Here is a 24,921-nt window from a genome sequence, read left to right as displayed (position 1 = left end):
TCGCGCGTTTGAACATATTAAGGCATATACTGTGTGTTCACATGAGCGATGCCCTCGCGGAAAATTCTAGCGGAAGAAAAAGCAAAAACACTGCTTACAGAGACGAAGTTCCGTGGGGAGTGCCGAACTGCGCAGTTAGCAGACGACACCGTCAGAGTCTTTTCTGTCGTCTGCTTACAGAGACAAACTTCCCTCCCGTGTTATGTGAGCATTCACACAGTGCGGAATATCGGGAGTGGCGAACTGCGCACTTAGCAGACGACGCTTCGCAGACGACACCGTCGGCGTCTTTCCTGTCGTCTGCTTACAGAGACAAAGTTCCCTCCCGTGTTAGCATTCACACAGTGCAGAATATCGGGAGTGGCGAACTGCGCACTTAGCAGACGACGCTTCGCAGACGACACCGTCGGTGTCTTTCCTGTCGTCTGCTACGGAATATCTTGTGACTGTGTTGCAGGATATTCCCCACGGTAAGCAGTGTACGTGAACACTTAACGTTGAGGGCTCGTGCTGAGAAAGCTACGACGTTTTTCCGCGTCTTCCGCTTCTGCGGCGAATGTCACTCGTGTGAATGGACGGATAGGGTTATCGGCAGACGAAGAGAACGCAAACGATAAGGAGAAAGATTGATGGTTTTAGCACGTAGCCTAGCTCAGGCGTTACTCGCAGGGGTCATGCTGCAGAGAAAGAGAGAGAGCGGTGATGTTTCCTTCACAGTGTTTCAATTTACCTCCTCCCACTACAACGAAGTTCCTCAAAACTCATGACAAGACTTCCGGGTAACATAATGAGGAATCGTTCTCTGTTTTGCTATACTACAGAACTCTTTGATAACGCTGGTTTCACCAGTCTTCCCTAAGTCAAAATTCCTGCCTCATTGCTGTCTTTCAGTTATGAAGACTCCGTAAGTCATAGCAAGATACCTGAGGTAAGTGCTATAATAATGACAAATAATAATTCTATTATATAATAATGTAACGCAATGTTATAATATAAATAATAATGATAATCTAATAATAGTCTGTCGAAGCCGTCGCGGACCTTTGGATTTTTATATAAATAGCATTCATATGTAACAAAGCGTGTACTAATGTGACTTTACTACCGCCCTGATTTATTCTCACTTACATTTCTGTTTTCTGGTATGGGGTACCACGAATAAATCAAACCTTGACAAGTTACATATCCTACAAAAGAAATTTCTTCGCATCTTTTTTTGTCTTCCATACACCCATACAACGGCAGGTCCTTTTGAAAAAGGTAATATACTTAGAGCGCATAACTTGTTTAGTTGCTCTGTCTTTTTCAAAGAGTATCAAGAAAATCTGTAACAAATGTTTTGTCAATAATTATCGGTCTCGAGCATCATGGTACACACCTCGATGTACGACGTCTTATGGTGCACAAAGTGTAAGTTATCTTTTACCATGCATTCTGAATGAATTGGACGATCCAGTGTCGATGTCTGGGAAATCTGTACGCAGACTATGCTTAACTTAGTTTATGAGATGCCTTAGTTTATTACTAGCCTCGTTTCTGAGGTGCGTTAGTTTATTAGTGCCTTATTTACTGCCTCCTAGATGCTACGTGTTGCCTGTCATAGACGTGGGAACGGCGAGCTCGTCAAGTCACCATGGTGACTTTTTTTTTTCTATGTTCCCTCCACAACTTCATTGTTGTTACTGTTTTAAATAAATAAATAAAAATTAATTAGTTCATCGAGCTCACTGCTGTCACCTGGACTGTGCGACGAATAGCCATTTAGTTCAATACGTCTACGTTTAGATATTCCGGGTCCATCTCAACTTGACCATGCTACGTCTAAAATACCGCTGTTGGGCATGGCCCATAATACGGCGCGCGTAACAGTATGTCACCGTGGTAATTTTTTCTACCTTTTCATCGGATTACAATATCTTTCTAGCTGTGATTGTTTCGAATTCTAAAGAAGTTGTGAAATCAACGTCTTCGAGGAAAGTACCGTAACAACACCGTAAAGAAGAGTAGCTCCAGTAGTCTATTGGATGCACGCTACAGGAGGTGGCGTATCCGATCACATTAAAACGATAACGCGTTATCGTTTCGTAACGTGTATCGATTTCTTCCGCTTCCCTGTGTTCTCATCGTTCATCGTCCATAGCACGAATGCGTGATAATGTTTTACTCGTTGTGCCATTGTTAGCGAAACTGCACAAGCTCTGTCCAAAAACACCCTCGAGTTGATCGCCTCTTCCACCAGACCCAACCAAGCTACGTCTTAGGACAGCTCCACGCATAAAAGGACCCGTTCCTTAACATGCTCTATGCCTCTTATTCCTTCCACATAGCCGCTATCCTGAGGGGCAAGATTAGTCACAGCGGTATTCCGTCTTGAAAGGGGGGCGCCATAAATCTTTTCGATCGCAAAGTCAGGGCTTTCTTTTCGTGAGGTGCCACCCGGGTTCCTTCCCTCAGCTAGGCATGGCAGCGAGGGGTTGTCACGTTGTGATTGAAGACGGATCTCTAACTCGCATCCGAGAGTAAAGTGGCCCTTGTGCTCCTTCGTTGTTCGGTAGCGTGGATCGTAAAGCCCCATTAGTTTCGGTAATTTTGTTAGAAAAGAAAAAAAAAAAGCAGTGACAAGCTGGTGTTTATTTTGGATGGCGTTGCAGTGGCTGATAGATTGATGGACGGATAATATTTGTCCTTCGAATATCTTTTTGTTTTGTCTGTTTCACGTCGACGGAGACTGCTAGTACGAGGTAGGCTTGTGCAAGATACTCAAAAAAGTATTGAAGTTATTCAGTACCTTGGAAAACGTAACTGAGTAGAATATTAAATAACCCGAAAAAGAACTCATTACTTTCAAAATATATCTAGTTCCAGTTTGTGAAATTCGCTGTGAAACAAACACAACAGAGCGAAGGGGAAAAAAACTGGTACACTTGTTCTTCCACGTGCTTGTTGTCCTCCTCGCTCTCTTCTACGGGCATCTCGCCCAATAAAGTCGCTCGTGCGGTTACCCGTTGCTGACCTCAGGGGAGGAAGAAGAGCTACCCAAAACGAAAGTGAGCGGGCAAGTCATCTTAAACCACACTGCGAAAAAAAAAAATGGTGGCGTCACAACTTCTTTACGAGAGTAAGTAGCTTGTCCCTCAGAACACTTTTTTTTTTGTGTAAAATTTATATCGTCCAAATGGAGTTCCATTTTACTCCATTCTCATAGAATAACTGTGACGGCAGTTACAGGTGTCACGCTGACACCATTAAACGGGTTCATTCTAGAAGTTCTGCACATTCTCTGGAATCTTCCTTGGTATTTCTCGTGTGTTTTTTTTTCCTTTTTGTGTGTGCATATGCACAAATGAGCAGATCCATCCGTACTTCGCTCGATGCGACGTGAAAGGGAAACGTTGTGGTGGTCCAGAAGAGGGAGGGGTGTGAAGTCACGAACTGCCTTCATGGGGCTGTTCCCTTTTGTTTGTTTGTTGTTTTTCCCATTTTGTTTTTTGGAAGCAGCATGATTGGATGGATCTACACCTTCGAGCCGGGTACGTCATTTAGTGATATGAGATCATTCCTGACTTATGATAGTGCATACGACGATGGACATTACCTTATGGAACTAATCGTAGGCCGTGGAAATGTCCCACATTGCATACGGACATCGCACACTGTCATTTTCACGTCCCAAAACAGGACAGGAAGTTCTACCCTGTACCTTTCCTCTAGTTATCTAATCTCCCCCCCCCCCCTCCTGTAAATTACATTTTTCGAGCTTTACATTCCCTTCCTGTCGGCTAAAACGTGCCGCCCAACATACCTGCACGTTCGCTATCTTACAGCAACACTCTTTCTTTCTCCTTCCTTGAGATCTCCCCTGTCCCATGAGACACTAAAAACGCCTTACCCTCTCTTTTTTCTCTCTACCTTTTTTCCCTTCATATCACGCGCTCTTGTCGCCTTCTTAAGACCTCACCCCCTTTCTCTTCACCTCGAACTTGTTCCGTCTACCGTCCCTTTCCTTTCTTCCTCCTCCTCATCCTCCTTATTCTCGAAACCTCATTGTTCGCGTCACACTTGCTTCTTCCTCTTCTCCTCCTCCTTCCTCCTACCGTGCTCCTCCTTCCTTTTATGTCCTTGTTTCTGTATCGGTTCGTTTGCGTTGGGGAGCTCCGATGTTTATCGTGTGGAACACGCATTCTGGCTGCCCAAGCGGAGAAAACGAACATTTCTTCTTCCAGCTTCGCAACACCGCGTCTCCCGCACGCCCCGCACCCTGTTGCAAAAGAAGAATAACAAACTGTGTTTTCTTTTTTAGCCTTTGTTTTAGCGAGACTAAACGAATTACGCCCCTTGGCACGGCGTGTATTTCGATGTAAAAACCGTCTTCAGGCGACACCGACTTGCTCTTCTCTCCCGCCTTTGTGTTGCCCGCCGTGCAAAGGTTCGACGCTCACGTGCTCTCGGTGGAGATTTTCGAGGGATTTGTTTGGCTTGTGGCGCAGACGAATTGCTCGGAATGCTAGCTCTTGGAATTACGCGAAAGAAAGTTTAGAGGGAGGAAGATTAAAGTTTTTAGGGCTTGTGGTCGTGGGTGGGTAAGGGATGCTTGGGTGGATTCAGAGGTAAGAGCTTGGTAAGTTCGTTTTCGTAAAAAAAGGAAAAAAAAAACTTTTTGGTCTTTTTTTTTAATTTTTATCTCGAGACGTGCAAAAGTTACATCTCGGGGAATGTTTCGCTTTTGACAGCCAAAGTTGTCTGAAAAGGCTGTGTGAACAGGCTGCATATCATTTCGCCGTCTATCACTTGAATGGAAAATAAATTCGAAAGAGAACATTAAGAAACGGGCTTCATCTTTGAGCATTGCCCCAAACGCGTTTCAATGCGGTAGGCGGCAAAACTAATTTCGAAATGCTAAAAAAATTTTTATGGAATACCTTTAGTATTGTATGAAATCATTATTATTATTTATTTTATTTTATTTTGCATTGTTACTGTGGTGATAATACGATTTACAGCGTACCGCAAACAGAGCCCTGCGATCGCGGAGTGGTGGCACGAAAATCACCCTATCAAGCGACGTAGAGACCTAAACTGTGGTTGAGCCTATAAAACTGTCATCATCATCATCGTCGTCGTCGTTGTCATCGTCATCATCATCCTATGTTCGGCTCCTGTACAACATACCTTGTCCGTTTTGCTTAAGCTGTATCCCTGGGTAGCCCACCAGCCGTCCGTAGTCAGCGACGCTCCGAAATAACATGGAGGGACACCACAAAATACTGCAGCGGAATTGTGCCGGGCTGCGCGTCCCAAGTGTCAGTACTGCAACTTCGACCAAGAGAAACCCACTACAGTATATTAGCTCTTCAGGAAGTTAATGTTCCTGACTCATGCAATATAATGGGTTTCGTCAAGTAGTACACCTCACCCGCTATCCCCAGCTTTAAACACGGCAGTACGGCCATCTTCGTCCTTCCAGACATCCAACATCATCATCATCTACCATCCAAGCATCTGACCGACGAAACGGCGGAATGTGTGGCGGCTGGTCCCGCTAGGCCACCACAAGACCAACGTAATGTCCATCTATATCAGGCCGCAGGCATGCAGCGGGACGCCACCTCACTCCTTCGTACATAACAAATGTTTCGTACATAACTACGAGATACTTTTGGTGGACCCATAATTATATGCGACGACCTACATAGTGTCGTTTCCAGAAAGTTGCTTCTGATGCCGATAGTATTCTAGCTCCAAGTCTGGAGGGAGTTTACGTAGCGGTGCCGTCATAGGTACGATGCCATAAGTGCTCTCAGGTATTTTTACAAGGTACAAGATTTTAGGTACAAGCTTTTCAAATTCCGCATTCTTACTGTAACAGTGTCATGAAGCCAACGTAGTTTCATCACGTCGTCGGATGATCTAACATGAGGGAGTTCCAGAAGCTGTCCCATATGCTCAGCGATGAGAAGATTACAGTTCCGACACTGTTGGCTTCAAGATGCTGACCGCTGTCGAATAGTTAGTCGGATAGTTAGTGGTAGTGGGTAGTCAGAGGACCCATACTTATATGCGGCGACCTCAATGCCCACCATCCGCACAGGGGATAGACAACAAATAAGCGCGGCGAGGTAGTGGTGCTAATGAAAGAGCTCGCCGGTGTCTACCTCACAGGGGTGGCAACCCCGTCATCGCTGGGTTGCCTTGCAGACTTGAACTTAGTCGTAGCCAATACCGGTGAAGCCACTTTCTTGTGTCACCCTCATGGCTAGTAGCAATGTGGCGGAGGTAAACATCGCTTCCATCACCGTGTGTGGGAGATTTCTGGTGCACGTCAAAAGGACCGCAGGTGGTCGAAATTATCCGCAGTCCTGCCCTGCGGCACGTACAGCATATCGCCACACAAATAGGCTGAGACACCTTACGTGTAGATCTACTCCAGTTATCTATTCACTCTTGTGCCATTGACGTTACCGTGCGCTCCCTCGACCTCCTAGGACATTGGGCCATTCTACGCGAGACCCGGGGAAGTAACCACTTTCCCATTGAGGTCACGTTGGCAAGTAAGAAAAAGACGTCCAAGAGGCGATGCACAGTAATAAACTGGGACAGACACCGTGTACGATTTTCCCTGAATAACATGGGCATCTACAGCTCGATAAGACAGTGCTTTGCTCCTGCGTCGGCAACCCTCAGCGTTCCTTGTCACGGCCCAAAGCTCGATTTGCGCCTGTGCGCAGCTCACGGAAGACCTCAGCGCGTTCTGCGGCAACTGCCTTGTGCTGAGAACAGGACAGAGTACCGTGGGGTATCCGCGGTCCTACTTCGCTTTGCAAATACACTTCGACGCGCGCAGTGGAGATCGTCCCTTGCGTCGCTAAACGAACAAACGCCGGCCAAGTAGATATGGGGCGTTGCGAACGTATTGATAGGGTACACCAGTAGGCATGCTTTCATCATTTCCTATGCCATAGCCAGGAACTCTTCATTATAGAAGAGCACGCTGATGAATTCGCAAACGATTTCGCCGAAGGGACATTCCTGGCTTCAGCTTTATTCAGTAGGTTGCGACATCCGGCCTTGAACTTCCCTTTACACTGAGTGAGCTGCAACACGCATTACGCCATCTAAAGGCGAAATTGTGTCCGGGCGCCGACTGCATTACCTATCAGGCTTTGCGAAATCTCCCGCGGCGTGCGGGTTGCGACATCTATTGGACTACATCAACAAGGTGCGGACGCCAGGCAACATCTGACCCGATTGGCGCGAGAGCATCGTTGTTCCTATACCTAAGAAAAGCAAACCCGTCAGCGACATACGCTCCTACCGGCTGGTCCCCCCGACTTTCTTCGTGGCGAAGCTCACTGAACGCATACTGCACAGAAGGCTTGCCCCTTTTCCTGGATATGAAAGGCATGCTTCCGGAGCAAATGACCGGATTTAGAGCACACTTATGTGGAACATATAGTTTGCTCGACGTTATCTTTGACGTGGATTTAGGTCACTGAGTACGAAAGGAAGACCGGCGTAGGTTCTTTGACATCGAAGGGGCTTTTGATGCCGCATCTCCTAACAGCATGATGTTGGCCCTCAAGGCAGCTGAGATTGGAGGGAGACCCGCCGCCTTCATCCGCGGTTTTCTCAATTACTGTATTTTTAGTGTGTGCCATATGCTCCTGGGGAGTGGAAAGGGATGACCCCACCTACCTCTGTCCAGTACATCCTTATCAAGAATCAACTAGTTCCCTTGGCCTTGTGATCGACACCCGCTTATCGTGGAGGCTTTTCGCAAAAGAAATAAAAAAATCGAGATCCCTCTCGACACGGAACCTTGTCAGACCAGTTGGATGTCCAGCATATAGATGCCCTCAAGGCACGGTGGTGGCTATTTATAAGGCTACGACGATTGCCAAGATTATATATGACGTCCCATTCGCTCGCCTAAGTCCACCCGTGCTCCAGACCCTGGAGAAGATTCATAGGAAAGGCCCAAGACACGCCCTCGACGTTCCTGGTTTTGCGCGAAACGAGGCCGTGTATGCAGAGGCCCCAGCGAACATCGTGATAACCACGGATTCACCAGGCGCTATTTGACGCATCGATCGCCACTCTGAAGAGTGCTATTTCGCAGGAAGGGCCCTGCACCAACTGAAGCGACTTAAATCCCGCGATGCCGCGGTATCGCAGCAGTGGATGCCGTCCCATAAGAGAATTCCGGGGAACGATTAAGCTGACGAGCTGGCCAAAGCAGCTACGAAGATCGAACAGAAAGTCCAGGCGGCTCCAAGTAGTTTCGCCTGCTCCAAAGCCATCGAAAGACATGCGTGTAGGCTACATCCTGATAAGCGAACGGGAGACAGGTCTGCACCTCCCCCCCCCCCACACACACACTCTGTGCAGCGAGTTAGCATCTCTAAGGGCGAGGCTTCCCTCCTACTTCGCATCCTATCCCGCACACACACTGGCTCGGCCACACGTCTAGTCAAAGCTGTCTCCAATGCGGTGAACCAGAAACGGAGGAGCACATTATAATGGCCTGTCCTGCTGCATCCGCACGCCAGATGTGAACCCCTGAAGGATGGTCCATCCGCGCGGCAACCTCCAGCGCCGCAAGACGCCGTACAAAACTCCCTGCTGAACATTTTTAAGGGCCGTGGACCCCCAAGGGCGGCCGTAGCGCGGAGGACTATAGAACCAGGCGTATGAGCCTTCTCCATCTCCCTGCCCCCCTCGTTTTTCCCTTCTTTCCTCGAGCAACATGCCGCCAATCTAGGCAGGCAGACCGCCCCGCAAGCCCCAACGTTACCCCTTCCCCACCCTTCACTCACATCCCTCGCGGATTCATTATTTGGCGAGCCTTCGTCCAATTAAAGCCTGTTGCTGAAACTTGCCTCTTTCAACTTGACACTATTAATGATGCACTTGAGGCAGAATACCCTTCTCATCGTCATCATTTATTGTTGTTGTCGTTGCCCATCGAAGCAGTGCTGGGGTAGAAGCGTTACGCTTCCATAAGTACCGCATCTTTATACCGAGGCCTCCATGGGCTTCCAGCGTGCCCTTAACGTTCCCTTCCCGTGTCAGTACTACTCGTACCATTCCAATATTTCGCACGTAATCTACCGATACTTGAGTGCCCGTCCACCGTACGCACATTTCTTCCGTGCAATCTCCCGTTAAATGACACGTTAAATGATAATCGTTCGCAGACATGGCCTTAATCTCAACCACTTTTCTCCCTGCTTTTCTTCCATCTTGTTCCCGTCGCACACTTCCGCCGTCCACGAAGATTAACCGACACGATATGCTGCCACGTCTCCTAATGCCACCGGGCGCGATAATGCCCAACGTTAATCTCGAGGATTATCTCCCTCCTGTGCAAAACTCGTGCACTTCGCAAAGTCCACGAGAGGTTCCACGAAAGCATAGCGGGAGGCCATGACAGAAGACGAGAGGGCAAAATGAATGGCAATCTCGGTCCGTTCCCATTATAAAGCGCTGATAATGGCGGGGGAAGAGAATGATGAGAAATGGACTGACAGTTCTGGCGTCTTGCTCCTCATATCGCGTTTTTCAAAGAATGTTTCGGGCGGTCTGTGTGTGCACTTGAAGTCGTTCTGGGGATCGTGCAGACGAATCATTGAGAATGAGACGGTCAATTTAAAAAGGAGGCTATTCAGATTTTAATGGCTTCGTTATTACATGGTTGTACCGTAATTTGTCCCATGAGGGGAAAGGATCCTCCCTGGACCGATAAGAAGGGCTATTGATGTCACCCACTTGCTTTGCGCGGTACTTCAAATGGGAGATGCTGGGAAGGGGCAGTGGATATGTGCGGCCTTCTGGATAAATTAGGCTACTTTGTGGGTATATTTCTTTTATTATTATTATTATTATTAAAAATTTATTTTAAAGACTCGGTAACAAAATGCAGTTGCTCTATGAGGCATTATGTAATGTGTAAAACCAAGCATGTAAGACATGGGAATAGTGTGCTAATTATGAGAAAAAGCGAGTAAATCGGACAGCAATTACGGCCCGTATCGAAGTTGAAGCCGAAACTTGGGCGAAGTCTGAAGTCTGACACAAGAGAAACACCGAGCAGCTCAAACTATCAATCGACTTTTACTTAACAAACACAAAAATTTAATGCAAGCACATACTGTGGGAAAAAAGGAGAAGGAAAGTGACAAATGTGCTGTAGCTGACTTAGGGTGCGTTCCAAAACCTACTCGAGTCAACTCGGGAGTAGCGCTCTACCCGAAGCGCCGTTCCAAAACCGGGTCGAGTAACTCGATGACGTCACTACCCGCGTTCCAAAACAAGGTAGAGTAAGGAGAGAGTTAACTCGATTGAACTCTCCTCCGAAGGCCGGTCAGTGAAGGTTCGCCCGAGTAATGACGTCATGCTTTTGTCGTCTGCTGTTTTCCGCGAAAGCGCGGCATCGAAACCAGCTGAACGTGTGGTTGTCAAAAAGCCTCGACCTCCACGACGGGTTATCAATACACAACTGGACACCGAAATGGCAACACTCTTCCTATGCGGATTGTGCGACATGGTTTTTGAGGACAAGGCGAACGCCCAAAGACATGCGAGCCGGATACATTTCCCAGGAAAAAGTGAGTCTCGCTGGTGCGCTTTTCTATTTTGTCTCCATGTACGTTGCTTTTCCATTATCTATTTAGCATATGTTCACTAACAGCTGCCCTGCAATGTTTCACTGCCTTGTAGTCACGTGGTCCTTGTAAAGGTGGAGCTCTATGTGAAACGTTCAAAACTATATTAGGAGCAAGGGCTATTACTGTCCAGCATTATTATTATTATTACTTTTGTGTGCGTGTGTTGGAAATGGGATTTTAAATGAAATTTTACTTTTCTTCCTTTACCTTCACAGTTGTAAGATGGTTTGTCGGTACGTTCGTGTGAACAGGTTTCAGATAAAATATGTACTACCATAGGCGCAGGCTAGCTGGTGGATAAATGCTTGGGTGGAACTTGGCTAAATTCTGAGCTGTGGAAGGAAGGGACAACACGACAGAACTCTGTCACGAATTTCCCGTCTTTTCGCCCAAGCTCAGACTTCTTTCAAGATAAATGAAGCATGAGGCGTTTGCGCGCTCCGCGATACGTGTGCTATCAGAACCGCTTCATCGTGCTCTGATTACATCCCAAGCAGCACGATGTACTGAAAGTCGAGTGCAATGGGTGTGGACGGTATGTGTCTTATCAACTTTATTTAGTTTCACGAGTCTGTTCAAGGCTTTCCACCTACCCCTCCACCCCTATTGCACTTGACTTTCAGTACATTGTGCTGCCTGGGATGTTTTGTTTCAGCCGTTCAGCTCACATTCGACTCCGACGCCGCGGACATTTCCGTGACCCAAACCACGTCCGCACCACTACCTTAGTTCCAGGATTCTAACCAGCAGCTTCCACCTTTTGTATTTTTCATCTTCTGTCGTCATGGTGTTACCATTTCTCTTTTTTTTTATTTCTTTTTACTACGAAATGCAACGGGATGTATCCACTATATGCATTTGGGGTAGCTAATGGTACGTGAAAACTCCCATCCCACAAAAAAATAACAAATAAATCACGACAATGTCAGTTGCTTTTCCCTTTCATTCTCCAATAGAGGGGCTTAAGAATAATTCTGCAGTGTCTTGGAAGAAATAGTACCAGACAAGGAATCTCTGAATGTAACTGCAACAAGTAACTATACATACACAAAGTGCTGAAAAAGCCAAATGCCCACTGGGCCGACAAGACAGAGTGCAACTATGTCTGACGGGGCATGGTGACTCCCGTAAACAGCTCACAATACATTCCCAGTCGTCGTTATCGTCGTCTCTGTAAAATAAATCTGACGCGCGCGAGATGAGAGCGGTGATGACACCGGCCTCCATCTTAACTCGGTCGGTGTCCCCCATGCGTTCCCAAAGCTACTCGACCGGGTGCGTACTCTGTGGTCACATGGTACAACTCGGTCATGTGACCTACTCGACTCGAGGGTTTGTTTTGGAACGCACCCTTAGGGAAAGAGGTCAGTTACGCAGAAGCGAAACGCGTTCTCTCAAACTCAGGTTTCATCTTCAATATAGTTCGTCCTCCAGCTTGCCTACATCTGTGCCCTTTTACGGCTTCTACTCCCCTAGATTGCGAATTATTCCCGTTTTGGTACCCCTGACACTGAAATTTACTCCCAAAGTACTGCAAAAAATTCCCTGAACATCGCATACATTTCCGTGCATTTCGTCCCGGAAGGGACTAAGAACCGCTGAAAGTTCATTTTACCCCACACAAATATATATTGCGTGGGGTAAAATAAACCGTTTCAGCTGTGTTTGAGACTCGTGTATTGTGTGTTCTTTCCCAGTCTCAGGGTTCGTTATGAAGATCAATTATCACCACCTCGCCTTCTTTCTTGCCGCTCTTTAGGAACTAAAATTGTATTGTTTTTTACCTTAAGGCTGAACCGCATGGCAAGGAAATCGTCCGAATTCCTTCCGAACCGAAATCGGGACCCAACTGTTTTCGGCGGTCGGAGCTTCGGACCGAATTCGGGCCGATCTGGCGTAGCCAGATTTCTGCTCCGCAGTCGGAAGTGTGGTGGTGGTGGTGATGGTGGTGACGAACCGGCTTGCCGTTGTTGGCCTCACGTATGTGGGCTTGCGTCACGACTGCAGCCAGGATGAGATGATAACGTGTGACAACAGATGAAGGAATGATGACGCCCGAAATTTAAGGTGTAGGGCTGTCACTGCAGAGTTGCCGAGCAGTCCGAGCAGTACTTATAACCTTTGTGCGAGGCCAGATTCCTGGAGAAAGTAGACGAGGCTGCGAATTTTTGAGTGTCTTTCCGCGAAAGAGCCTTTCGGATGTAGGACATCATCCACCGTACAGTTCCTGCAATGGCCAAGGTATTTCTCCCGCATCGCAGCATATGCACAGCAATGCAGTAGGATGTGCTCGATAGTTTCAATTTGCAAACAATGTATGCAGTATGCGTTGTCTAGAGAGCCCATCTTGAATACTTGCGATTTAGTGAAAGCGCTTCTTAAGTTCTCAAGCTGAAGAGCAGAGTTTGTGTACTGCGGGAAAGTCCTTTCTGCGAATCGGAACTGTTTGCATCCGAAAAAGTACGAGGCAGCCAATGACAGGTTAATCGGGAGAGGCGTCGTAGCAACCATGGCAACCGTTGGTGTTGAAAGCAAGCGGGAAGAAAGAAGACATCGCTGAACACGTGTTGGGCCAGTTGTGTGTCTTGTGGCAAAGCGTGCGTGATTTTTTTTGTTGTGGAATGGTTTTCCCGGCCATACTCGACCGTCTCGAGCAGTTACGCAAATGTCTTTTTTTTTGTCTTTCTTGTATCTTTTCTGTGGTATTTACTTTGGTATTGTGAATTAGTATTTCTCTATATCGCAATGTACGGAACGTGCGTCGCCGCGCCCAAAATATTTATTCAAATAGAGCATGTAATATTGCATTATATGTCAGATAGAGTGTATTCAGCTTTTCAGCACCACCTATAAAGTAGAAGAAAGACAAAAAAGAAATGAAATTAGTAAATGCCGTCGATTACGACGGTCTAAGGTGAAAGTATAAGCACTTCTTGGTTACCAGTCTTTTCTTTCTTTCTCTCGTTTCTTCTTCTCATTTTCTTTTCGTCCTGGTGGCTTGAGCGTAGTGTTTTCCCACTTGTGTGCTAGCGTCGTCTTAGCTAGTGCCTATCAAGAATCCACTAGTCCGCAAAACATTTAGTGTCGAGCTGCGATGACTTCTGCTAAGCCTTATGGCACGTCTCATTTCTGCGGGTGAACACGACGCAATGAATATGCATGATGTGCATATCCAGCGAAGAGCATTATATAATGAGCGAACAGCAAGGAGAAAACAATAACTATTGTACGCTTTCTTCCTCAGAGAGAAAGCATATTTATTTAAATCGGCTCGTCGGTCGGTTCGATGATTTCTTGGTTTGAGTTTGTTGAAGTTCGCTGAAGTTTTGTTGTCTTCGAGGAGGACGTTTCGATAACACATGCTGTTTGCAGCTGTTTGGCACTCTCGTGTGAACTGCACGTTGTTCAGTAGGTACACGAGATTATGCTATCGTACACTTTATGTATTTACACGTAATACGTCGGAAGCACGTGCGACTACCCGTACGTTAGGACTCGCCCAAACGCCCTGACTGTGGTGCCATCGAAGATTCAGAGCATATACTGGTATTGTGCACGCGTTACTCTGATGGCCGATCAAAACTTCAGCGCCCGCCCGCGACTCTACACAGTAGCCTTTTTGCTTTATCTACGGTTTTGGGTACCGAACCTTCGCATCAAATTCAGTTTACGCTGCGCGCCTTGATGTCGTTCCTGTGTGAAATTGATGCTGACCACAAGTTTTGACTCTTGTACCTCTGTTTCTGTTGGTCTGTCTGTTTCTTTCCTTTTTTTTTTTTTTTGTGACGCTTCTCTCCTTTTTCCTAATTTTCCTTCCGTTTTTTCGGATTCTCATTTCGTTTTTTATTTATTTTTTGACTACTGTGACGTTGTGTGACTTCGTATCTGAGTGTTTGCACTCCAATTGTATATGTACGTTCATGTGCTGAGAGTTGTCTGCGTGGTATGGAATAACCGGCGGCGTCCGCGTTGGTGGCGCCTATTTCTCCACGTTTTTCTTTTTCACTCACTCACGTACCTGTACCTCACTCACATCCAGAGCAAATACACCTCCTCGCGATTCAATTAGTTACGTGACGACGCCAGTACAATTAGCGGAAGCTTTACCTAATACATAAATCAGCACTTCTTGTTCTGTTACCGCTCGACACCTTCCTACCTTGGAAGCTCAAATTTATTACCTCCAATTCCCTTCTGCTTTCCGTGCCATTATCTGAGACAGTCGAATGTACTGGCACGCATCACTGTCAGGCACCGACTCCTGAGTAACAACCCTGGCAAGAAAGCAGGAGCTATTTTGTGTACGACGTAGCATTCTGTCCCTTACATCCCCCCCGTCGCCCCCGCAAGACGCCCGCATGCTTGGAGGAAGACAATTGATTGGTGCGCGAGCGATTAATTGTTGGAAGAAACGGGGTAACATAGATTGCTTTACGGCGGCACTAAGCCGGACGAAATTAATCAAGCGACCCTCTTATTCTCGTCGAAACCCGATAAGGCGGGCAAGTTCCAAAACAATGGCGCCTTTCTGGGCTTTGCCACCGCTACACTCCCGTCGACTTTGTAAGGAGGGGAGCAGAGCTCTCGCTTTCGGTGCTCAGACATCGGATGAATTATTTGTAACGTGTAATGCGTAGTTGTGAGCTCTGTCGTGTTAGTTAGTTCGTGAGACAGATGAAAATAAAAAGAAACATAGATAAATAAATTAAAATTTTGCTGCATGTTTTGGGCATTCTGCCAAACGCCGTTTAAGTTCATAGGACTTTCTTCTCATCGTGCTCTCAGAGCCCATACATCCGTTTCGGTACAATTATCTTTCTTCTTGGGTGCGAAATCGGCGCAAAAGGTGGTACACTCTTAAAAATGAACTTCACCGCATAGCACGCTCCCAGCCAACCATTATCTCGAATGATATCGTTATCTGCCCTGAGTTGTTGAAAACGAGAGGCGAACGCCTTTTCTTTGACACTTATGCTGTTCATAATTGTCACAAAAAAGGAGTACGCCTCCCGTTTTCAACAAATCAGGGCAGATAACGATGTCATTCGAGATCATGGTTGGCTAGGAGCATGCTATGCGGTGAAGTTCATTTTTAAGAGTGTACACTTTCATTATTAATGAGAATTAACCCAGGAAAACAAGTAGAAGAGTGCTTGTTGTCTTTGATTGGGGAGTTATCTCTGGGACGCAAAAGCTGAGCGAGAGAAGCAGTTCGGTCATCCATGCGCGAAACACCAGCGATTCTCTCTCCGATGTTCAACCGCCGTGTCATTATTAGGACGTGATTGTCCACTGCACCACACGCGAGGCACATCGGAGTGTCGACCAGGCAGATCCTGAAAAGCGAGCGCCAACAAAATGGGACACCAGCAACAAGAGGATGAATGAATCTGTTATTAATGCATCGGTGGTAGCGAGATTTTGAAGACTGAAAATCAGCTATAGACAACACTGTACAAGGCCATCCTATGGTTAAGTGCTGAAGTAACACGGGTCACGGATTCCTTCCCCCCCTCCTCTCTCTTTCTCTCTCTCTCTTTCTCTGTACGGGATCTCTCATTACGCTAATTAGCATATGTAAGTCTCCCGTTTCGTCGAAACAAATCCACTACGACGGTAGCCGGTGCAAGGGAGAGCCTAAATTTTGACCAATGACATGGCCGTCATGACGTTATGTGAGTGCCTTCAAAACGGAGTAATGGTCACGTATTATTCAGCACTCATCCCCTATGAATTGAGGAATCCCGAATCCCCTTCACAACGGAACTCTCCTCAGCATACCTCCCCTGGAGCAGATCAGTTCACGTATAAGGCCCTTCAGAATCTTCCCCTGTCGGGGCGAGCATTCCTCCTACGGATCTTCAAGAAGAGCAGGAGCCAAGGGGAAGTCCCTAAGGGGTGGAAGACCGCTATGGTGGTCCCTTTACTCAAACCAGGTCAATCGCCGCATCACATCGATTCTTTCCGCCGAAAAGCTCTTACAAGCTGTGTGGTGAAGACCTTGGAACACATGATATTCAATCGCCTGAGCTGGTACCTTGAGAGCACGGGTTATATATATATGTGGCGGCCCGTGGAAGACGACGACGACGCGCCTCTGCTGCCACGCGCTACGGCGCTGGCACGGCAGTTCTACCCGCAGCGTCCTAGCGTGAGGCCACGTCCATCTGCCCGCTGGGACATTCCATCATCGCCGGCCAGGACTCATGTAGAGGAAGACCACCTCCTCTACATTTGGTGACCCGAACAACGAACACCATGTTCGGCGTAATTCGGCCACTCAACATCCTAAATTTTTCGTCGGCAAACCAGCAGCGAACCACCCTCTAGCAGGCAAGGCACACCGGGACCACTGTTCCACCGGGGACCCGCAGGGAGACCACAGCAAGCTCAGTCTACGGCCTCCACCTGCTTCGCGATGGTCCTCCCCGGCACTTCTCTGGCGGCAACCGGCATTCACGCTGTCGTACCAGTCGCGGTACTGTCGCCCACTCAGCAACTCAACACAATCAGCAACAAACAGCTCTCAACAACGATCACTCAACACACTCCCTCAGCAACAAGCAACGCAGCAACTCAACTCCACACAACGCACTCAAGCACCCAACCACTCAGCACTCACAACTCTTCTCTGGAACCCGCCCGGATCCAGCGCCCCTGTTCCCGCCATCCCGCTGCTGCATCAACAGCCACAATCGCAAGCTGTATCTCCAATCGTCCACCATCCACGAGTCGTCCTCATTCTCCTCTTCATGGTATCGACGCGGACCTCAACCGCATGCACCGCTCCGCGTCTGAGGGGGGGAGTGATGTGGCGGCCCGTGGAAGACGACGACGACGCGCCTCTGCTGCCACGCGCTACGGCGCTGGCACGGCAGTTCTACCGGCACTGTACTGGTGTGAGGCCACGTCCTGCCCGTGTGGACATTCTACCACCGCCGGTCAGGACTCATGTAGAGGGACACCACCTCCTCTACATATATATATATTTTTTTTTCCCCGAGGTGATGGCGCGGGATTTCGACCAGGCCGGTCAGCAATGGACAGCGTCATAACTCTAATCAGTAAGACACAACAGGCAAGGGCTGTAGCTTTATTGACAGCCGCTGTCTCCCACGACGTCAATAAAGCGTGCGACAGTGTCCTCCATAGCGCAATCATGGCGACGTTTTCAGTAGCTGAAGTCGGGGGATGCCCCTTGTCACGAATCAGACTTTTTGGCTGACCGCTCCCTGTTTTTGCGCACCGCCGACGGGGATACTGCGATGTTCCGCGTGGATCGTGGTGTTCCACAAGGGAGTGCCCTCAGTCCCCTGTTATTCAATATCATTATGGCTTCTCTGCCTGCTCAGCATCCTAATCACACTCACATTACAATATATGCTGACGACATCTGTATCTGAACCTCCGCCGTTCGGCGTGACATGATCCAACGCCGACAAGAAGGGTCATTAACCATCATTTCAAGATACCTCCTTGAGCGCGGCCTCGTTGTCTCACCTAACAAGACTGTAGCCATGGCATTCTCACGAAGATCATTCCATAAGTACCCGCTTTTCATTGATGGTTCGTTTGTCACGACCTGTCGATACCTGGGTATTACAATTTACCATGGCCTGACGTGGTCCCACCATGTGAAGCTGCTTGCTACCAAGGCGAACTGTTTGGTAAATGTACTCAGGCGTATTGCTGGTGCACCCTGCGGTCTATCATGCTCTGACCTCTATCGTGTCCATCAGGCCCTAGTGTTGGGGACATTGCGGTATAGCTTACCCATTCTGCATGCTCTCAGTCGAACCTAAGAAGGGGAACTGCTCAACATCCAGGCCCGTAGTCTCGGCGTCTGTTTGGGAGTCCCCAGGACAATGGAGACGTATTCTGTCTTGGCAGAGGCGCGAGAGCAGCCTGTTCACATTCTGCGGGACGATGATACCCTTCGCGCTTTTACACGCTACATTACACGGCACCCGCCCCACTATCTTTGTCACATTGATGATGACGGCCCGGCGTCTGCTTTTGGCAGTGCCATTGCCCATGTGAAAGGCATCATTCCATCTTTCGCGTCTACGCCATCCTATGCACCGGCGACGTGGACTCTTGAAAGACCCCGTATTTACACTAACAAACGAGAGAAAGACGTCCCCGGACAGTCGTGGCCCACCACCTCACACTGGGGCATCCCGCCTCAGCACACCGACTAAGTCGCCATATATACACTGGTGGCTCCGTAACACATGATAGTTCGAGCGCGGCTTTCTGCATCCCGGACGAAGACGAGGGGCATGGTTTCAAACTCTCCTATGAGTGTCCAGTGTCCTCGACAGAAGCCGACCTGTTCGGTACCCTGGCAGCACTGGAGCATATTATCGGATCAGCGCACGAAAGGTGGGTCATTCTTACCGACGCAGCATCTCGCCCCAGCACAATAAACGATTTGCACACCATGCCACTTCAGAAATGAAATCAATTCTCAGCCACTATTTACAACAGCACGTTTCGATGGGTCCCTGGCCACATAGGCGTGTATGAAAACACCCGAGCAGACGCAGTAGCAAGACGCGCTGGGTCTGATGACACTTCGGCCCTGGCGCCTCTGCCGCTTACAGCCTCCACATACCGTCTACATATGCGCCGTCGGTGTGCCACATGTGCTCGGTAGTTCCAGGTCGAAACTACGACTTATAACCCATTCCTACGGACTATCGACTCATTGATGGAGTTCGTCGTCGCTTGCCACCGCAGTCGTAAAGATGAATCCCTTCTCAGTCACCTACGACTCAATGTTGCCCGTACACCGTCGCTTCTCTTCAGTATGGGCTGGTTACGGTCCCCAAACTGCACTCTCTGTGGCGGGGAAGCTGACATCCCACACCAGCTCCTGCATTGTCAGCAGCACCTTCACCATAGGAGCACCCCCTTCGTTGCAGTCTGCTCCAGGTTGGCTGTGACGAGTTTTCATTGGCCGCTCTCCTTGGCCCCGTCCTCTACAGTTAACCAGTGGGCTGTCACGGCTGCTCTCCTCAGTTTTCTCCGAGTCTCAGGACTCGTGAACTGCATGTGACGTTGTTATACTGTCTCTTTTCTTCTTTCTATATTTCCTTTTTTTTCCCCTTTTCCTTTTTTCTTTTGGAATAGCATGCAAGCCGGCTATTTGCCTGGCTAACCTTTCTTTTGTTTTTTTTCTTAATAAACATATCCGCCTTCATAAATTCTTCTTCTTCTTCTTTTTATGTGTTGAGAGAGGTCTGAACTTTGTCGGCTTACCGTTAGGTTAGTGCGTACCAATTTGAAAGGTGCGTTGGAGAGTTGTTCAACGTACAGAAAGAACGCAGTTTCTTTGAAAATTGACGCATTCGTGGTCATGAAGTTCAAAGTCGCAAAATGCATGGCTGAATAATATGCCGCAACCCGTTAAGAACATCGCGGTGCAAAGCTGGGTTCTGAAAGTGTATCGAAGTTCATTCCTCAACCCGACGACTTTTGCTACTTCCAAGCTGTAGCTAATTAAAATACCACGATGTAATTAAAGTAAATCTTCACGTTTAGGTGCAGTGTGGGAAAGCCTGTGAAAATGCTCTGGTAGGGCGCCTCAACTTCATATACTACTTGCCGTTTTTTTTGTTTTTTTTTGCACACTTTATGCGCACAGCTTCCTTCACGGGACCAAAAACGAAAATCCCTTACGTGCCGTTCCTCCCCCCACGTCCATTCTCTCTCTCTCTCTCTCTTTTGCTTCTGTTTGCATCTCTAACGGAGGGCGGGTATGTGTTTCCATCAAGGTTAAAGCTTAACCGCGCACACGGCGACTAGAGGTTAATCAGACTAGAAGCTCCTTCCTTGACGCGTAAGAGGTAGCGACACACTTAAAAAAAAAAGGAATTTCGCCAAAGCGAACCGCGACCAACATCCATACCTACAAAACCCACTCCAACAGACGGCACTGAATATCCAACTTAGAACTCCGGAAAACTGCGTTAGCAGACGACAGCACGTACGCTGACGTGCAGCGACATTCGACGCATTACTCTCACCGCCTCGGGCATTCCCTAAATGGCTGAAACACGGTTCAGGTCTCGCCGTCTCCTGATTATTTTGTTTCTCTTTTCCGTGCATCCGTGCCGCATTGCGGAATACCACGATTCCAGATAACGTTATCGGCCGGCAGGGATAAAACGAGCGAAAAACAGCCTGAAAAGACGAGCGGAAAGAAGCAACAGTTGTCACAGGCCTATACGGATACCGCTGAATGCCGTACAACTTGACTCTCCCGCGTGCTGTATGTTTTTCTTGAAAAAAAAACAATAAAAATAAAAAAAAACTCGAAAGAAGAGAGATGAGGAACAAAATCAAAGAACTTTGCCGTCGATCGGGTGCTCGCTAGGAAGCCTTCTATTTTAATATGCTAAATTATGCAAGCGCGTCTCTAAGCAGCCGCGCGAGAGTATTTTCATACGCGTGCTTAGAAAGCAAGAAAAATACGGGAAACACTCGCGGGAAGCACGTGGAAATATGTGCTTGAGTGGATAGGGTGGTGTTTTCTATTATGAAAGGGAAAGAATGAAAAATATGTGCTGGTGAAGATCATCGACGTAAAAAATTTGGCCACACTTAAGGCATGCTTGGAACGCGACACCACCAGTTTTTCGTCCTTTAAACGCGCGACTCAGAGATGCGGGATTTGCAAGTATGAGCTGGTCGGCTTTGATGTTACGAGGTATGAGTAGAGAGGAGTAGATGCGTGTTTTCCCTTCTTTTACCTATTTCTTTTCTTCTTTTTTTTTTTTTCATCTCGTGTTCCCTGATGGCAGTACAGAGAGATAAGCTCACGCATTGCGTAGGGCTCCCACTCGCATTCCGTATTCAGTTCGTTTGCTCTGACACGATGCAGCGGAATACCTTGGAACGTTGGTGCTGAGCTCCGCGACGTTAGCATCTGAAAAAGGTTAGACGCACACGTTCGAGCTCTGGAATGAAGAGGAAGAAAAGAAAGCTGATGAGTTTCCGTTCAAGTTGTAGTGCGAGTAGTATTGTGGGGCGCTTGAAAATGCAAATTTGAGTGAGTGAAAGTTGAGAAGTTGTCGCGCTCCTTCCCTTCGTGGTTTTTGAGTGAGTGCGCATCTTGTGGATCATCTGATTTCTTTGCAGCCACGGAAAGAAGGCACACAACAAAAGTCTGATCAGCTGGGCGAACTGAATCGAATCGAAAAAAAACAAAAAACATTGAGATCGCCGGCTGCTCCATAGCACTCAGAGCTGCATACAATATGGTAATGAACGTAATGAAATAGAAGGGAAAAAAAAAAGAGCCAAACAAGGATGCGACTTCGAAGACAAACTGACTCACAAAAGATCACTTCGATGATGTTTCGAAAGTCCAAGAACTCGAGAACCCAAAGAGTACTTTGCCTGCCCCGGTATTCTGAAGAAAGGATATCAGAGAGCACTTATGGGGTAAAGGCGCACTGTCGAAAATCGTCAAAGTATTGCGTGCACAGCGACCCCAGTGCACGGCGAGGACTGAAGGTGGCACCGAGCGACGGAGTACCGCGCACACGACAAAGGAATGCGCTCTGTATCCTCGACCGCGCCATATTCCGAACAGTTGCGAGACACTGCCTTCGCCATCTCTCAAAATTAAGATGCCGAGCGTCTTGATTTACACGAAACACGATAAGCGCAAAGGATACACGAACGAGCACGGGCGGCGTTTACTGCTGTTTATTGGAAGAAACTTATTAACCAAACGCAATAAACCATTCGATAGTGAACACTGTCCGTGTTTCTCTTGCGTTGTTCTTGTTCGCGTATATACTTACCTGCCCGCCTACTTCACTGATGTTACTACTGTGGTTTTGCCTGTATTGCTTTTATTGCTTTGCAACGTTGCTGATATAGCTGGGCGTTGTGTTTATAAGAACCAAATAAAAAAGAAACATATGCCGCTACACAAAACTGGCTCGATTATATATGCAACATGCAAGACGAATTGGCCCTGTCTACGAAACTACAGATGAAAAATGCTTCGGCGACAGGGATTTGCCTAATGATTGTTTACTATGCAAGGTGAAAGATGGTGTTACTGCGGTGGCCTTCGTTTGGAAGGGTTAGAATCTTTCGGCTGACTTACTTGTTGACGTGCTGATGCACGTTGATCGTTAGTGATTTTGTAGCGACACGTGATCTCAAGACTGTGCTTGTAATGACGCTGAAAATGTGTAACAATGCAAAAAACTGAAGTGCACAATTTCACAAAACGTTAAAAGGGTTTCTATTTTTAAAAAAAATGTTTTGTTCAGATCTCACCATGAATCACCAAACCTGATACTCGATTAGCTTCAAACTGTTTCCAACATTAACCGAGCTACGGCGATATTTCGGGATAGAGCCTCACGCATCGACGCCATCGCCGCCGCTCTAACGCTTGAACGGAACAAACCTTGGGAACTCGCAAAGTAAGCCACTTTCTCTTTCTCTGTATCCACTTCCCAGGACGATCGATGAATAAATTTTCAATTCTTACGTTATGAGGGCGGTGACAGTTTCTGTGCTTCCGCTTCCAGCTATTTGTTTCTTTAGGGCGCATTTGATCGACGCCTGCGAAAAGTAAACAGAGCCATCGCTCCTATATACAGACATTTCTTCGCGTGCCGTGCAATTCTCGCTTGCGTCTGTAGAAACTGCCACGATATATATATGCGCAAAAAGTACGTTTACATTGCTAGATAGCGCGACTACTCTCCATTCGTCCTGCATACTCTGAGGTGCCCTCAGGGATCTCTCTTTTTGGAGGCGAACAGGAATCCGCTATCATGGTACTTTGCGTCGCGATCACTCAACGTGTTTCGATGCACACAATGTATGCAGAGTAGCCATGCAGCATAATTTATGTCGGCAAAGAAGCGGCGCCAGAGGAAAAGTGGTTCTGCAGACAGTTTTTACTAAGACTATTGAAAGTTATTAGATGCAGTATATGAAAAGAAAGGCTCTCTTTGTGCTGGTGAGGATGTGTGAAGATGTCCTCAACATGGGCCCCGGTTCGTTGACCGAAGAACATTTGAGTGTTTTGCGTTACGGCATTGGCCGCGTGGGGCTGCTTGCCTCGCAAATGAGACAGAAAGCACAGTGTCGCGTTTTGCCCGTATTTAGAAGATAAACTACGGGACAACCATCGTAACCAAACACAGTGCAACTTTCTCAATGTGTTGCCAGAAATTCAGGGAAGTGCTGTCTGTCTGCAGAAACTGTAGCGGAGAGCGATAATCAAGATGAAGCATCGAGCATTTGAACAGTCAATTATTTCGAGAAGTCAGAAGTTTGTTGTATGTTTGTTTGTTTGTTTGTTTGTTTGTTTGTTTGTTTGTTTGTTTGTTTGTGTATACCCTTTGCATGCTAGGCGTCGCCTTATAGTTTGGCAGGGAAAGCACAAGGTGCATGCAAAACACTCTTAAAAAATATTGCCGTGTCGTGCGTGTCATAGCAAGTGTATACGTTGCTTCTTTTTTATCCGATTTTGTGTTATTTTTTATTTTTGTTGCTCCGAGCTTCCTATTGCTTATATATATATATATAACCACTGATTGCTGTCTTTTTTTCTAATTTATATTACTTAATGTTGTTATTGGTAACAGATAATAATTGATGACCGTTGACATCATACTGATCACTGCTGTTTTGAGCCATATTTAACGATTATATTTTGTTACGTACCCCAATTTCCACCCTCATGTAATGTCTCTAAGCAGCCTTGGGGTATTTAGAAATAAATAAATATCGATGCCGAGTGGATTGTGTATGGCATCTCTTCTTATAGCTGCCTAATAGAGATAACAGGGAACGATAGCGGTAATATTCACGGAAATAGACCGGTATGTTACCGAAATCCGGACTGTTAACGGAAACGCAAAACGCATACCCCTTTCATCAAATTAGCGGAAACAGAAACGGAAATTAAAACGATCGGTTGGTGTTTAATTCGGGTAATAGCTATGCTATGCTATGACATTAGGGATTTATATTTCTCTTTGAGGACTCTATTTTCATTGTCTATTTGAGGACACTACTAGCGGAGGTTGGTCGTTCATCACGTCCGGGTCACCACTTGTAGGCAATGACTAGGCAGGAGACTGGTACAAGCAGCAGCTTTACTGTTGTGACCAAGAACGCTATCTGAAATCTCGGTGGAACGGGCCCTTCGGGATGCATCCGTCACTCGTATGTCCCAGTCCCCATAACTCGTCCCGGTCCCAGTCCGCCCCAG

At 47.3% G+C, this 24,921-nt stretch overlaps 1 protein-coding gene and 1 long non-coding RNA gene across 2 annotated transcripts in view; one reads left to right on the top strand and one right to left on the bottom strand.

Annotated features, from left to right (window-relative positions):
- LOC135393810 (uncharacterized) overlaps nt 1-24,921 on the top strand; it is a 129,027-nt gene that overhangs the window by 60,068 nt on the left and 44,038 nt on the right. Inside the window, exon 2 of the long non-coding RNA XR_010422721.1 lies at nt 892-928. This is a non-coding gene — a long non-coding RNA (uncharacterized LOC135393810). The remainder of the gene's footprint in view (nt 1-891; nt 929-24,921) is intronic.
- LOC135393806 (cell adhesion molecule Dscam1-like) overlaps nt 1-24,921 on the bottom strand; it is a 293,651-nt gene that overhangs the window by 258,863 nt on the left and 9,867 nt on the right. The window lies entirely within an intron of this gene.

This window comes from Ornithodoros turicata, chromosome 5 (assembly GCF_037126465.1).
Source record: "Ornithodoros turicata isolate Travis chromosome 5, ASM3712646v1, whole genome shotgun sequence".
Taxonomy (NCBI): domain Eukaryota; kingdom Metazoa; phylum Arthropoda; class Arachnida; order Ixodida; family Argasidae; genus Ornithodoros; species Ornithodoros turicata.
This window is presented reverse-complemented; position numbering and strand designations above follow the sequence as displayed.